The sequence below is a fragment of the Dipodomys merriami genome, unplaced genomic scaffold (assembly GCF_024711535.1).
Source record: "Dipodomys merriami isolate MVZ:Mamm:240054 unplaced genomic scaffold, mDipMer1.0.p SCAF_23, whole genome shotgun sequence".
In the NCBI taxonomy this organism is placed as follows: Eukaryota; Metazoa; Chordata; class Mammalia; order Rodentia; family Heteromyidae; genus Dipodomys; species Dipodomys merriami.
This window is the reverse complement of record NW_027203715.1, coordinates 18,145,511-18,161,019: the sequence shown is the minus strand read 5'-3', so window position 1 is coordinate 18,161,019 and position 15,509 is coordinate 18,145,511.

Here is a 15,509-nt window from a genome sequence, read left to right as displayed (position 1 = left end):
AGGGTTAAGGTTAGTGTGAGGATGAGAGTTGGGGTTAGGGTTAGGTTTAGCGTGTGGATTAGTGTCAGGATGAGGGTTAGGATAATGGGTAGGGTTAGGGTTAGGGTGAGGGTTAAGGTTAGTGTGAGGGTTAGGGTTATGTTTAGTGTGTGGTTAAGGGTTAGGTGAGGGTTAGGATGAGGGTGAGGTTTAGGGTTGGGGTGAGGGTTAGGGTGATGTTTAGGGTTAGGGTTAGGGTTAGGGTTAGTGTGAGGGTTAGGGTTAGGTTTAGAGATAGGGTTAGTGTGAGTGTTAGTGTGAGGGTAAGGTTTAGGCTGTAGGTTAGGGTGAGGTTGAGGTTTAGGGTTAGTGTTAGGGTTAGAGAGGTTTAGACTTAGGGTGAGGTTTTGGGTTAGGATTAGGTTTAGGGTGACGGTTAGGGTTAGGGTGAGAGTTAGGGTTAGGGTAAGGCTGAGGGTGAGGGTTAGGTTTAGGGTTAGAGTGAGGGTGAGGGTAAATGTTAGGTTGAGGTTTAGGATGAGGTGAGTGTTAGGGTTACGGTAATGTTTAAGGTTAGGATTAGGTTTAGGGTGAGGGTTAGGGTGAGGGTTAGGGTTAGTGTTAGGGATAGGTTTAGGATGAGGGTTAGGGTGACAGTAAGGGTTAGGGTGAGGGTGATGTTTAGGGTTAGGGTTAGGGTGAGGGTTAGGGTGAGGGTTAGTGTTAGCTTTAGGGTGAGGGTGAGGGTCAGGGTCAAGTTTAGGGTTAGGATTAGTTTTTAGGTTAGAGATAGTTTCAGGGTGAGGGTGAGTGTGAGGTTGAATGTTAGGGTTAGGGTTAGCGTTAGGCTGAGGGCTACAGTGAGGATGAGGTTTAGGGTGAGAGTGAAGGTGAGGGTGAGAGTTTCGGTTAGGTAAGTGTTATGGTTATGATTAGGGTGAGTATTAGGGTGAGTTTGAGGGTTAGAGGGAGGGTTAGCCTTAGGGATAGGTTTAGGGTTAGGGTTAGGATGGGGGATAGTATTATGGTGATGTTTTGGCTGAAGTTGAGGGTTACCGTGAGGTGAGGGTTCGAGTGAGGGTGAGGGTTAGGGTGAGGATGAGGGTTAGGTTTAGGGTTTGTGTGAGGATTAGGGTGAGGTTAAGGTTTAGGGTGAGGGTTAGGTTGAGGGTGAGGTTTAGGGTTAGTTTTAGGTTTAGGGTGAGGTATAGGGATAGGATTAGCGTGATGGTTAGGGTTAGGGTGATGTTTTGAGTGAGGGTGAGGGTTACCCTGAGGTGAGGGTTCGGGTGAGGATGAGGGTTAGGGTGAGGGTAAGGGTTAGGGTGAGCTTGAGGGTTAGGGTTAGGGTGAGGGTGACCATGAGGGTGCGGGTGTGGGTGAGGGTTAGGGTTAGCGTGAGGGTTCGGGTGAGTGTAAGTGTTAGGGTGAGGGTGAGGGTTAGGGTTAGGGTGAAGGTGAGTGTGAGTGTGAGGGTTTCGGTTAGGTAAGGTTTAGGGTTAGGGTTACGGTGAGGGCTAGGTTAAGGTTGAGGTTTTGGGTGAGGGTGAGGGTGATGTTGAGGGTTAGGGTGTGCGTGAGGGTTAGCTTTAGGGTGAGGGTTAGAGTGAAGATGAGGATTATTGTGAGGCTGAGGGTTAAGTTTTGGGTTAGGTTTAGGGTGAGGATTAGGGTCAGGATAAGTGTACGGGTGAGGGTTAGGGTTAGGATTAGGGTGAGGGTTAGGTTTAGTGTGAGGGTTAGATTTAGGGTTAGGGTTAGGGTGAGGTTAAGGTTTAGGGTGAGGTTTTGGATGAGGGTGTTATGGTTAGGGTCAGGGTTATGTTTAGGGTGAGGGTTAGTGTTAGGGTGAGGGTTAGGGTTAGGATTAGTGTTAGGGTGATGTTGAAGGTGAGGTTGAAGATGAGGGTTAGGGTGTGGGTGAGGGTTAGGATTAGGGTGAGGGTTAGGTTGACAGTGAGGTTTAGCGTGAGGGTGAGGCTTATTGTATGGGTGAGGGTTAGCGTTAGGGTTAGGGTTAGGGTGAGGGTGAGGGGTAGGATTAGGGTTATCGTGAGGGTTAGGGTGAAGTTTCGGGTTAGTGTGAGGGTTAGGGTTAGGGTGAGGCTGAGGGCAATGTTTAGGCTGAGGGTTAGGTTAAGGATGAGGGTTAGGATTAGGGTTAAGGTTAGGTTGAGGTCTAGGGTGTGGATTAGGGTTAGGGTTCGGATTAGGGTTAGGATGAGGGTTAGTGTGGGTGTTAGGGTTAGGGTTAGTTTGAGGGTTAGGGTTAGGCTTAGGGTTAGGGTTAGGGTAAGGATGTGGGTGAGGGTTAGGGTAAAGATTTGGGTTAGGTTTATGGTGAGGGTGAGAGTTAGGGTTAGGATTAGGGTTAGGGTTTGGTTTAGGTTCAGGTGAGGGTTAGGGTGAGGATTAGTCTTAGGGTTAGGGTAAGATCTAGGGTTAGGGTTAGGGTTAGGATTAGAGTATGGGTGAAGTTTAGGGTGAGGGTTAACTTTAGGGTGAGGTTTAGGTTTAGGATTAGGTTGAGGGTTAGAGTTAGGGTGATGTTTAGGGTGAGGGTGAAGGTTAGGGTGAGGGTGAGGGTTAGGGTTAGGATTAGGGTGAACGTGAGGTTGTGGGTGAGGGATAGCGTTAGGGTTAGGTATAGGGTGAGGTTTTGGTGAGGGTGAGGTTTGGGTTGTGGGTGAGGGTTAGGGTAAGTGTGAGGTTTAGGGTGACAGGGTGTGTTAGAGTGAGGTTGAGGTTTAGGGTTAGGGTTAGGGTGATGGTTTGGGTTAGTATTAGTCCTAGGGTGAGGGTCAGAGTGAGGGGTATGGTTAGGGTTAGGGTGAGGGTTAGGAATAGTGTGAGGGTTAGACATAAGGTTAGGGTTAGGGTGAGCCTAAGGGTTAGGGTGAGGTTAGGTTGAGGTTGAGGGATAGGGTTAGAGTTAGGGTTAGGTTGAGGGTTAGGGTGATGTTTAGAGTTAGGGTGAGGGTGCGGGTTAGGAATAGGTTTATGGTGAGGGTTTGGGTTAGGGTGAGATTTAGAGTTAGGGTTAGGGTGAGGGTGAGGTTTAGGTTTAGGGTTAGAGTGAGGGTAAGGGTGAGGTTTACTGTTAGGTTTAGGCTTAGGGTGAGTGTGACTGTTAGGTTTAGGATTAGTGTTAGGGTTAGGTTTAGGTTTAGGGTTAGTGTTAAAGATAGGGTTTGGGAGAGTGTTAGGGTTAGGGTTAGGGTTAAGGTTAGGGTTGGGTGAGCGTAAGGTTTTTGTTGAGGTTTAAGGTGAGGCTGAGGGTGACGGTCAGGGTGATTGTTAGGGTTTAGTTTAGGGTTAGGGTGAGGGTTAGAATTAGGGTGATTTTGGAGGAGTTCCGGGAAGATGGCGGAGGAGAAGCTGGAATCTGAACAAGCTCTCGCATAGAAAGGAGTTTTAGAGTTCCAGTGAACTGTCCTAAGCCAGAGAATCACACCAAGTGTGTCATCACAGGACAGAGAGTTAGACAAGAGAGGGGAAGCCAAGGAAACGCACCAGCTGCCGCTCCGGCGACGGCGGGGCCGCGGCGGCGACCGCGGAGTCATACTTGAGACACAGAGAGTCGGGGACCAAGGAGCCAGACGCAGCGGACGAGCGGATTCTACTCAACACCAACAAGAACCGACAAGGAGCGAACATCTTCATCCTGCTGTTTGCAGACCAGAGACGACCCAGGATCCAAGACTCGGCGTGAGTACAAGCCCGACATCCTCAATCCTCAGGGAGCAGAGGAGGGAAGGCCACCCCTCCCCCCCCAGCACCGGTGATCTCCATCTTGGATACCGACAAAGCTCGGAGGAGCTGCTAGCTCCAGCTCAGGCCTTGGAATAAAATGAGTCATTTAGCAGGTCACAAGAACTTAACGGCGAAGTGACCTGCCAGACTCAGCTCCATCCAGGGAAAAGTCACCCAGCTCAGGCGCCAGCCATCGGAGTGCCTTCCCTCACTGGGTAACCAGAGCCAGAGGCTGCCCCTCCCTCTAGCAGCCACCACAATCAATTGAAAAACAGAAATCCGGAGAATGGCTCCAGGCTGGGCGCTGTGAGCTTTATCACAAAATAGCCCCAGGGAAAAGCTACTGTTGGTTGAAAGGCCTCAACTCTACCCAGAACCTAGCCTCATCACCACATCCCCCTCTTTTGTGACTCTCAAAGCAGACCACCCTCCCAGAAAACTAACCTGGGAGGGGGATCTCAAAATCTTGGGTAAAGCAGAGCATTTTTCTGCCTCTTCCAACCAACCGACTTAAGAAACCAATCAAGCCACAGGACCTCAAGCTGACCAGAGACTCCAACAAGAGACTAGTTGCAGACAAAAGGGAGATACAGGATTCTTCCCACTCCTCCCCCCCCCCCAAAAAAAAATCAAAAGACTTTTTTTTCTTTTTTTTTTCTTTTTTTCTTCTTCTTCTTTTCTTTTTTTTGCTTGTTTTTTGTTTTTTCTTACCATATATATATATATATATATATAAATTTTTTTCCCTTCTAAAACTTTTATTAATCTTTAATTTTCGCCTCTTCTGAAAAAATAATTGTTTTCCAATAACTTTTTTTTCTCATCTTATAATTTTTATTTTAGGAATACGTGAATGAGAGTTTTCCTTTCTTTTCTTATCTTCTTTCTCTTTTACTTTCTTTCTTAATTATCTTTTTGTTTTTTATCTAGCTCTACTGAACTTCTGATCTTTTCTTCTCCGGATCCCATCCTTAAAGCTTTTCACATCTCCTCTATGTCCCTCCCCTTCTCTGAACATATCCACATTCCTCTCTAAATAGACGGTCTTTTAACCTCTATAATAACATTAATTTTTACGTTTCTATTCTTTTTCTGGTCTCTCTTTATTCCCCTTTCCGTCTCTTCTTTTTCTCTCTCTCTCTACTTGCATCCTACCCAACTCATTTCCTGCATTGTGATTAGGACATAGTTAACTCTCCCTGTGCCTCCCCACACCAATCTATTCCTATTTTTTATCCACATCTCTCCCTAATCCTAATAATTTCTGGTTTTCCAAATTCTTTTCTGCGGTTCGAAGTCCTTTAACATGTAGTCGTTTGATGTTGAATAGATGTATCTGTTGAACTAGATTGTATCTGTAGACTATTGACTGTACAAATGCAAACTTTGGTTGATGGTTGCCTTAAGATAGTGTTCTAGCACAAAACTGGTGCAATCTTTATCTCAAATGGGCCGAGTAAGCCGGAAAAACACAAGAAAAATGGCAAATTCGGGTATCTCAATTCCCAACCTTGATAATCAGGGATTAGAACAGATAAAGAATAATCCAGAGGAGAGTTCCCAAATAGCTCTACAAACACTAATAGCAAACATGATAAATGAGAAGTTTGACAATGTACAAAGGACTCTGTATGAGCGTGATAGGGAGAGAGAGGAGGCATCCCAGAAGTTTATACAGGAATATCATAAGCGTGAGGAAGCTTCTCAAAAACTGATACAGGATTTGCATGAACAACTTGAGAATACTCAAAGAGAAAGGGAGGAATGGCGTGAGCAGGCAGAGAACACTCAAAGAGAACTGCAGGAATCCCACAGAAGGGAGGAAACTAATCAAAGAGTAATTCACGAATTAAGAGACCAGGTAGAGAATACACAAAGATCACTAAAGGCATTCATGGAATCCATTAACAAAGAGCTGAAGGAAGTCAGGGGGACCACAAAGGGAATGCTGAATGGAACCCAACAGAAGGAATGGCAGTCCAAAGAAACCATAACCAATCAACTAAGTGATTTGAGAACAAACACTGAACACCAAATTAAGGAAGTAAAGAAATTCATACAAGACCTAAAACAGAGCTTCAACAAAGAACTTGAAGCCATCAAAGCTGACCAATTAGAAGGAAAAGAGATAAAAAACAAAGTAGAGAGTCTTGACAGCAGGTTAGACCATGCAGAAGATCGAATCTCAGGGATTGAAGACAGCCTAGATATTATAGAGAAAGAACATACAACCATCCAAGACAAGTCCAAGAAATATGATAGGTCTATCCAACACCTGGAAGACACCATCAGAAGGCCCAATCTAAGGATAATGGGTGTAGAGGAGCACCTAGAAACAGAAGTTAATGGTCTAGGAAATTTGTTTAACAGGATCCTAGCAGAGAACTTCCCAAACATACAAAAAGATAGGCCTATTCAGATACAAGAAGCTTTTAGAACCCCAAATAGACCAGAACAGAATAGGACATCCCACCGTCACATTATAATCCACACAGGATCAACCCAGACCAAGGAAAAGATCCTTAAAGCTGTCAAGGAGAAAAGGTTAATCACCTATAAAGGGAAACCAATTAGAATTACCTCAGATTTCTCAGCAGAGACAATCAAAGCAAGAAGAGCCTGGAATGACGTATGCCATGCCCTAAAAACAAACAACTATCAACCAAGAATACTGTACCCAGCTAAATTCTCCTTCATAACTGAAGGCCAAATAAAAACCTTCCATAGCAAAGAAAAATTGAAACAATACATCTCCACCAAACCAGCCCTGCAAAAGATTGTTAAAGATGTCCTACACATAGAAAACCAACAAGAACGCAACAAAGGCCAAGAAACTGCACCCGAACTGAGAATCCAAGAACCTTAGGAAGAACCCAGTTTTCACAGCCCCCAAGAAGGTGGATAACATGGCAGGAACCCCCAAATACCTCTCAGTCCTATCTCTTAACGTTAACGGACTGAACTCTCCAATTAAGCGACATAGACTATCTAGTTGGATTAAAAAACAAGACCCTTCTATCTGCTGCCTGCAGGAGTCACATCTTGCCCGTAAAAACAAACATATTTTCAAGGTTAAAGGCTGGAACAAAATCTACCAAGCAAACGGCCCTCATAAACAGGCGGGAGTTGCAATCCTAATATCAGATAAAATAGACTTCAAACTAAAATTCGTGAGAAGAGATAAAGAAGGTCGCTACATACTAATTAAAGGATCTCTCCTTCAGGAGGATATTACAATTCTAAATATCTATTCGCCAAACAATGGAGCACCCAAATTTATCAAGGAAACACTACTTTCCCTCAAATCCCATATAGATCCAAAGACATTAATTGTTGGGGATTTTAACACACCACTCTCCCCACTAGATAGATTAACCCGGCAAAAACTCAACAGAGAAACCGCAGATCTAAACAGCTGCATAGATCAACTAGACTTAACAGACATTTACCGAACATTTCACCCAGCAGCAACAGAATACACGTTCTTCTCAGCAGCACATGGAACGTTTTCTAAAATAGACCACATTTTAGGCCACAAAGCAAACTTAAGGTTAGGTTTAGGTTTAGTTTGAGGGTTAGGTTGAGGGGTAGGTTTATGGTTAGGGTGAGGGTGAAGATGAGGGTGAGGGTGAGGGGGAGGGTAAGGGTTAGGGTGAGGGTTAGGTTTAGGGTTGTTTTAGGTTTTGGGTTAGGGTGAGTGGTAGTGTTAGGGTTAGTGTGAGCCTTAGTGTTAGTGTGAGGGTTAGGGTTAGGGTTAGGGTTACCTTGAGGGTAAGGGTAATGGTGATGGTTAGGATGAGGGTGAGGGTTAGGGATAGGTTTTTGGTGAGGGTGACTGTTAGGGTGAGGATGAGGGTTAGGGTTAGGTTTAGGGTGAGGGTTTTGATTAGGGTGTGGCTTAGGGTTAGATTTAGAGTTCGGTTCAGGTTGAGGGTTAGGCTTAGGTTAAGAGTTAAGGTGAGTGGTAGGGTGCGGTTTAGGATTAGGGTTTTGTTTAGGGTTAGGGTGAGGGTGAGGGTTAGCGTTAGGGTTAGGTTGAGTGTGAGGGTGAGGTTTACTGATAGGTTTAGGTTTAGGGTGAGGGTTAGGGTTAGGGTTAGAGTTAGGATTAGGGTGAGGGCTAGGGTGAGGGTGAGAGTTAGCTTGAGGGTCAGGATGAGGCTGAGGTTTAGGGTGTGCGTTAGGGTCAGGGTTAGGGTCAAGATTACGGTTAGGGTGAGGGTTAATGTTAGGATTAGGGTTAGGGTGAGGTTCAGGCTGAGGCTGAGTTTTAAGGTGAAGGTGAGGGTGAGTGTGAGGTTGAGGGTTAGGTTTCGGCTTAGGGTTAGGTTGAGGGTGAGGGTGAGGGTTAGTGTTTGGATTAGGGTTAGGTTTAGGGTTAGAGTGCGGGTAAGGGTTAGGGTGAAGTTTAGGGTGAGGTTTAGGGTTAGGGTGAGGGTGAGGGTGAGGGTGAGGGTTAGGGTGAGGGTGAGAGTTAGATTTAGGGATAGAGTGAGAGTGAGGGTTAGTGTTAGGGTTAGGGTGAGGGTTAGGGTGAGGATGAGGGTAAGGTTTAGGTTGAGGGTTAGGGTGAGGGGGAGGGTTAGGGTTAGGATTAGGGTTAGGCTTAGGGTTAGGTTTATTGTGAGGATTAGGGTTTTGATGAGATTAAGGATTAGGCCAGGGTTAGGGTTAAGTTTAGGGTTAGAATTAGGGTGAGGGTTAGGGTTAATATTAGGGTTAGTTTTAGGATAAGGTTTAGGTTTAGGGTAAGGGTTAGGGTTAGGGTGAGGGTTGGGTTTAGCGTGAGGGCTAGATTTAGGTTTGGGATTAGGGTGAGGTTGAGGGTGAGGCTAGGTTAAGGATTAGCATTTGAGTTAAGGTGTGGTTGAGGGTGAGGCTTAGAGTTAGGATTAGGGTTTGAGTTATGTTTAGGCTGAGGGTGAGGGTGAGGGTGAAGGTGAGGTTTAGGGTTAGGTATAGGATTAGTGTGAGTGTTAGGGTTAGGTTTAGGGTTAGGATGAGGTTTAGGGTGAAGGGTAGGGTTAGGTTTAGGATTAGAGTTAGGGATAGGGTTAGGCTTAGGGTGAGGGTGAGCAGAAGGGTGAGGGTTTGGGTTAGGGTTAGTGTTAGGTTGAGGTTGATGTTTAGGGTGAGGTTAGGGTTAGGGTGTGGGGTAGGGTGAGGGTTAGTGTTAGTTTTATGATTAAGATAGGGTGAAGGTTAGGGTGAGGTTTAAGGTTAGTGTTAGGGTTAGGGTTAGGTTGAGTGTTAGGGTTAGGGTTAGGTGTCGGGTTAGGGTTAGTGTGAGGGTAAGGGTTAGGGTGAGGGTTAGAGTGAGGGTGAGGGTTAGGGTAAGTTATAGGTTTAGGATTAGGGTCAGGGTATGTGTGAGGGTTAGGGTAAGTGTGAGGATTAGTCTGAAGGGTAGGGTTAGGGTTAGGTGAGGGTGAGGGTAAGAGTTTGAGTTATGTAAGGGTTAGGTTTAGTGTTTGGGAGAGGATTAGGGTTTCGGTGAGGGTTAGGGTTAGGGTAAATGTTAGGGTTTGGTTGAGGGTTAGGGTTAGGGTGAAGCTGAGGGTGAGGGTTTTCTTTAGGTAAGGGTTAGGTTTAGGGTTAGGGTTATGGTTAGGTTTAGGGATAGAATGAGGGTTAGCGTGAGGGCTAGGGTTAGGGTTAGGGTGAGGTTTAGGGTTAGTGTGAGGGTTACCGTGAAGGTGAGCTTTAGGATGAGAGTGAGGGTTAGGGTTTGTGTTAGGGTTAGGGTGAGGATAACCCTTCAGACTAACCCTCACACTAACCCTAACACTCACACTTACCCTGACCCTAATCCTAAACCTATAACTTACCCTAACCCTCACCCTCACTCTAACCCTCACCCTAACCCTTACCCTCACCCTAACCCTAACCCGAAACCTAACCCTAACCCTAACACTCAACCTAACCCTAACCCTAACACTAACCTTAAACCTTAGGATTAGGGTTAGGTTTAGTGGTATGGTTAGGGTTAGGGTGAGGGTTAGGTATACGGTTAGAATTAGGGTGAGGGTAAGGGTTAGGGTGAGGTTTAGGTTGAGGGAGAGGGTTAGGATGAGGGTGAGGGTTAGGGTTAGGGTGAGGTTTAGGGTGATGTTTAAGATTAGGGTTAGTGTTAGGGTTAGGTTTAGGGATAGGGTGAGGGTGAGCTTTAGTTTTAGGATTAGTGTTAGGGTTAGGATTAGGCTTAGGGTGAGGGTGAGGGATAGGGTGAGGGTTTGGGTTAGGGTTAGGTTTAGGGTTAGGCTGAGGGTTAGGGTTAGTGTTAGGGTTAGGGTTTGGGTTAGGCTGAGGTTTAGATTTAGTGTTAGGGTTAGGGTTTTGGTGAGTGTTAAGATGAGGGTGAGGGTTAGGGTTAGGGAAGGGTGAGGGTAAGGGTTAGGGTGAGGGTTAGTGTTAGGATGCGTGTGAGGTTGAGGGTTAGGGTTAAGTATAGGATGAGGGTTATGTTGAGCATCAGGGTTAGGTTTAGTTTGAGGGTTAGAGTTAATGTGAGGTTTAGGGTTAGGGTTAGGGTGACGGTTAGGTTTAGGGTTAGGGTTAGGCTGAGGGTTATGTTTAGGGTGAGGATTAGGGTGATTGTGAGGGTGAGGGTGAGGTTTTGGGTGTCAGTGAGGATGAGGTTAGGGTGAGGGTAAGGGCGACAGTGAGGGTTAGGGTGAGGGTGAGGTTTATGTGTAAGTTTAGGGTTACGGTTAGGGTTAGGTTGAGGGTAAGTGTTAGGGCGAAGGTGAGCGTTAGGGTTACGGTTAGGGTTAGGGTGAGTGTAATTTTTAGTGTGAGGGTTCGGATGAGATTGAGGGTTGAGGTTAGGGTGATGTTTAAGGTTAAGTTTAGGGTTAGGGTGAGCGTGAGGGTTAGGGTGAGCGTATGGGTTAGATTGAGGTTGTGGATTAGGGTTACGGATAGGGTTAGTGTGAGGGGTAGGGTTAGGGTTAGGGTAAGGTTTAGGTTTACTGTGATGGTTATGGTTAGGGATAGGGTTAAGGTGAGGGTAAGGGTTTGGATGAGGGTAGGGTGAGATTAAGTTTTAGGGTTATCATGTGTGTTAGGGTGAGTGTTATGGTTAGGTTAAGGGATAGGGTGAGGTTTGGGTGAGGGTGAGGGTTGGTTTGTGGGTGAGGGTTAGGGTAATTGTGAGGGTTAGGTTGACGGGGAGGGTTAGAGTGAGGCCAAGGGTTAAGGTAAGGTTTAGGGTGATGGTTAGGGTTCGTATTAGTGTTAGTGTGAGGGTGAGGGTGAGGGGTATAATTAGGGTAGGGTGAGGGTTAGGATTATTGTGAGGGTTAGGCTTAGGGTTAGGGTTAGAGAGAGGGTAAGGTTTAGGGTGAGGTTTATGGTGAGTTTTAGGGTTAGGATTAGAGTTAGGATTAGGCTGAGGGTTAGGGTGAGGTTAGAATTAGGGTGAGGGTGAGGTTTAGGGTTAGGGTTAGGGTGAGGGTTAGGGTTACTGTTAGGGTTAGGGTGAGGGTTATGGTGAGGATGAGGGTAAGGTTTAGGTTGGTGATTAGGGTGAGGGTGAGGGTTAAGGTTAGGGTTAGGTTTAGGGTGAGTGTTAGGGTTAGGCTGAGGGTGAGCGTGAGGGTGAGGGTGAGGGTTAGTGTTAGGGTTAGGGTGAGGGTTAGGTTTATTGTGAGGGTTAGGGTGAGGATGAGGGTAAGGATTAGGTTGAGGGTTAGGGTGAGGGGGAGGTTTAAGGTTGGGTTAGGGTTAGGGTTAGGGTGAGGGTTAGGGTGAGGGTTAGTCTTAAGTTTAGGGTTAGGTTAATGGTGAGTGTTAGGGTTAATGTTAGGTTTAGGGTAAGGGTTAGGATTAGGGTAAGGGTTAGGGTTAGGGTGAAGGTTATGGTTAGGTTTAGGGTGAGGGTTAGGTTTAGGGTGAGTGTTAGGTTTAGGGTGAGGGTTAGGGTTAGGTTTAGGGTTAGGGTTAGTGTGAGGGTGAGTCTTAGGTTTAGGATTAGTGTTTGGGTTTGGGTGAGGTTGAGGATGAGCCTTAGGTTAGGAGTCGTGTTTGAGTTAGGGTTAGGCTGAGGGTGAGGGTGAGCATTAGAGTTAGCAAGAGGGTTAGGCTTAGGGTTAGGTTTAGGTTGAGGGTTAGGGTGAGGGCTAATTGTAGGTTGAGGGTGAGGGTGAGGGTGAGGGTTATGGTGAGGGTTATGTTTATGGTGAGGGTTAGGGTTAGAGTTATAGCCTTAGTGTTAGTGTGAGGATTAGGGTTACGGATAGGATTAGGGATATGGTGAGGGTAAGGGTTAGGGTGAGGGTTAGGATGAGGGTGAGGTTTAAGGTTAGCGTTATGTTTAGGGTGTCTTTTAGGGTGAGGGTAAGGGTTAGGTTTAGGTTGAGGGTGAGGGTGACGGTTAGGGTTATTGTGAGGGTGAGTGTTAGGTTTAGGTTTAGTGTGAGGGTGAGGGTTAGGTTTAGGAATAGTGGTACGGTTAGGCTTAGGGTGAGGGTGAGGGGAAGGGTGAGGGTTTGGGTTAGGGTAAGGATTAGCATTAGGGTGAGGGTGAGGGATAGGGTTAGTGTTAGGGTTGGGGTTTGGGTGAGTGTTAGGGTGAGGGTGAGGGTTAGGGTTAGGGTTAGGGAAGGTTGAGGGTAATGGTTAGGGTGAGGGTTACTTTTAGGCTGAGGGTGAGGGTGAGGGTGAGGTTTAGGGTTAGCTTTAGGGTTAGGATGAGGGTTAGGGTGAGGGTTTGGGTTAGGGATAGTGTGAGTGTTACGGTTAGTGTGAGGGTTAGGTTTAGGTTTAGGGTTAGTTTTACCGTGAGGGTAAGGTGAGGTTTAGGATGAGGGTGAGGGTTAGGGTTAGTTTGAGGGTGAGGGTTAGGGTTAGTTTGAGGGTTAGTGTTAGGGTGAGGGTTAGGGTGAGGATGAGGGTTATGTTTAGGGTTAGGGGTAGGGTGAAGGTTATGGTTAGTGTTAGGGTGAAGGAGAAGGTTAGGGTGAGGGTAAGGGTTAGTGTGAGGGTTAGTTTTAGGATTATGTTTAGGTTGAGGGTAAGGGTTAGGGTGAGGGTTAGGATGAGGGTGAGGGTTAGGATGAGGGTTAGAGTTAAGGTGAGGGATAGGTTTAGGGTTTGAGTTAGGCTGATGGCTTATGTGAGGGTGAGGGTGAGGGTAAGGGTGAGGTTGAGGGTGAGGGTTAGAGTGTCCATGAGGGTTAGGTTTCAGTGAGTGTTAGGGTGATGTTTAAGGTTAGGGTTAGGATGAGGGTTATGTTTAGGCTGAGGGTGAGAGTTAGGTTTAGGGATCAAATGAGGGTGAGCGTTAGGTTTAGGATTAGTTATAGGGTTAGGGTTAAGGAAGTGTGAGGGTAAGGGTTTTGGTGAGGGTTAGTGTCAGTCTGAGGGTGAGGGTGAGGGTGAGGTTTAGGGTTAGGTTTAGGATTAGTGTGAGGGTTAGGGTTAGAGTTAGGGTTAGGATGAGGTTTAGGGTGGGGGGTAGGGTTAGGGTTATGTAGCGGGTGAGGGTGAGGGTTAGGGTTAGTATGAGGTTTAGGGTAGGTTGAGGGTTAGGTTGAGAGTTAGGGTTAGGGTTAGGGTTAGGCTGAGGGCTAGGGTGAGGGTGAGGGTGAGGTTTAGGTTGTCGATGAGTGTTAGGGTAGGGTGAGGGTTAGGGGGACGATGAGGGTTAGGGTGAGGGTGAGGATTAGGGTTACGGTTATGGTTAGGGTTAGTTTCAGCTTGAGGATTAGGGTTACAGTTAGGGTTAGATTGAGGGTTAGGGTGAGGGGTAGGTTTAGCGTTAGGTTTAGGGTTAACATTAGGGTAAGGGTTAGGGTCAGGGTCAGGGTTAGATTTAGGGTGAAGGTGAGGGTAATTGTTAGGGTGAGGGTTAGGATGAGGGTGAGGGTTAGGGTTAGAGTGATGTTTAAGGTGAAGTTTAGGGTTAGGGTTGGGTTAGTGTGAGGGTGAGGGTTAGGGTGAGGGTAAGGGTTAGGTTGAGGGTGCAGATTAGGATTATGGTTAGGGTTAGTGTGAGGGGTAGGGTTAGGTTTAGGGTGAGGGTTAGGTTTAGTGTGAGGGTTATCGTTAGGGATAGGGTGAGGGCGAGGGTAAGGGTTAGGATTAGTGTAGGGTGAGAGTAAAGTTTAGAGAGTGCATGAGTGTTAGGGTGAGGTTTAGGGTTAGGTTAAGGGATAAGGTGAGGTTTGGGTGAGGGTGAGTGTTGGGTTGTGGGTGAGGGTTAGGGTAAAATTGAGAGTTAGGTTGACAGGGAGGGTTAGAGTGAGGGCGAGGGTTAAGGTTAGGGTTAGGGTGATGGTTAGGGTTTGTATTAGTGTTAGGGTGAGGGTTAGGGTGAGGGGTATAGTTAGGGTTAGTGTGAGGGTTAGGATTAGTGTGAGGGATAGGGTTAGGGTTAGGGTTAGAGTGAGGGTAAGGGTTAGGGTGAGGTTTAGGGTGAGGTTTTGGGTGAGGATTAGAGATAGGGTGAGGTTTAGAGTTAGGGTGAGTGTGAGGGTTAGAGTTAGGTTTAGGATGAGGGTTAGGGTTAGGGTGAGAGTTAGAGTTATGGTTAGGGTGAGGGTGAAATTTAGGGTTAGGTTAGGGTTAGAATGAGGGTGAGGGTGCGGGTGAGGAATAGGTTTAGGATTAGGGTTAGGGTTAGGGTTAGGCTGAGGGTGAGGGTGAGTGTTAAGGTTAGGTTTAGGATTAGTGTTAGTGTTACATTTAGGCTTAGGTTTAGGGTGAGGGTTAAGGTGAGGGGTAGGGTTAGGGTTAGGGTGAGGTTTAGGGTTAGGGTAAGGGTTAGGCTTAGGGTGAGGGAAAGTGTTCGGGTGAGGTTTAGGATGAGGCTGAGGGTTAGGTTGAGAATTAGAGTTAGGGTCAGTGTTAGCGTTAGTTTTGGGCTAGGGTGAGGGTGAGGGTGAGGGTTAGGGTGAGGGTGAGGATGAGGGTTAGGGTGAGGGTAAGGGTTAGTGTGGGGATTAGGGCTAGGTTTAGGTTTAGGTTGAGGGTTAGGGTGAGGGGTATGGTTAGGATTAGTGTGAGCCTTAACATTAGTGTGAGGGTTAGGGTTAGGTTTACAGTGAGGGTAAGGGTAAGGGTGAGGTTTAGGTTGAGGGTGAGGGTTAGGAATAGGGTTAGGGTGAGGATGAGGGTTAGGGTTAGGGTTAGATTGAGGGTGTGGGTTAGGGTCAGAGTTAAGGTGAGCCTAAGGTTTAAGCTGAGCGTTACGATGAGGGTGATGGTTAGGGTTAGGGTGAGGGTTAGGGTGATGTTTCAGGTTAGTGTTTGGGTTAGGCTTATGGTGAGGGTGAGGGGTAGGGTGAGGGTTTGGGTTAGGGTTAGGGTTAAGGTGAGTGTGAGTGTTAGGCTGAGGGTGAGGGTTAGGCTGAGGGTTAGGGTCAGTGTTATTGTTAGGGTTTGGATGAGTGTTAGGGTGAGGGTGAGGGTTATGATGAGGGTTAGAGTGAGGGGTAGTTTTAGGGTTAGGTTGAGGTTGAGGGTGAGGGTGAGGTTTAGGGTAAGTGTGAGTGTTAGGTTTAGGGTTACGTGAGGGTTAGGGTTAGGGTGAGAATTAGATTTAGGGTTAGGTTTAGGGTGAGGGTTAGGGTTAGGTTAGGGTTAGACTTAAGGTGAGGGTGCGGGTGAGGAATAGGTTTAGGATTAGGGTTAGGTTTAGGGTTAGGCTGAGTGTGACGGTGAGTGTTAAGGTTAGGGTTAGGTTTAGTTTTAGTGTTATATTTCGGCTTAGGTTTAGGATGAGGGTTAAGGTGAGGGGTAGGGTTAGGGTTAGGGTGAGGGTTAGGGTTAGGGTA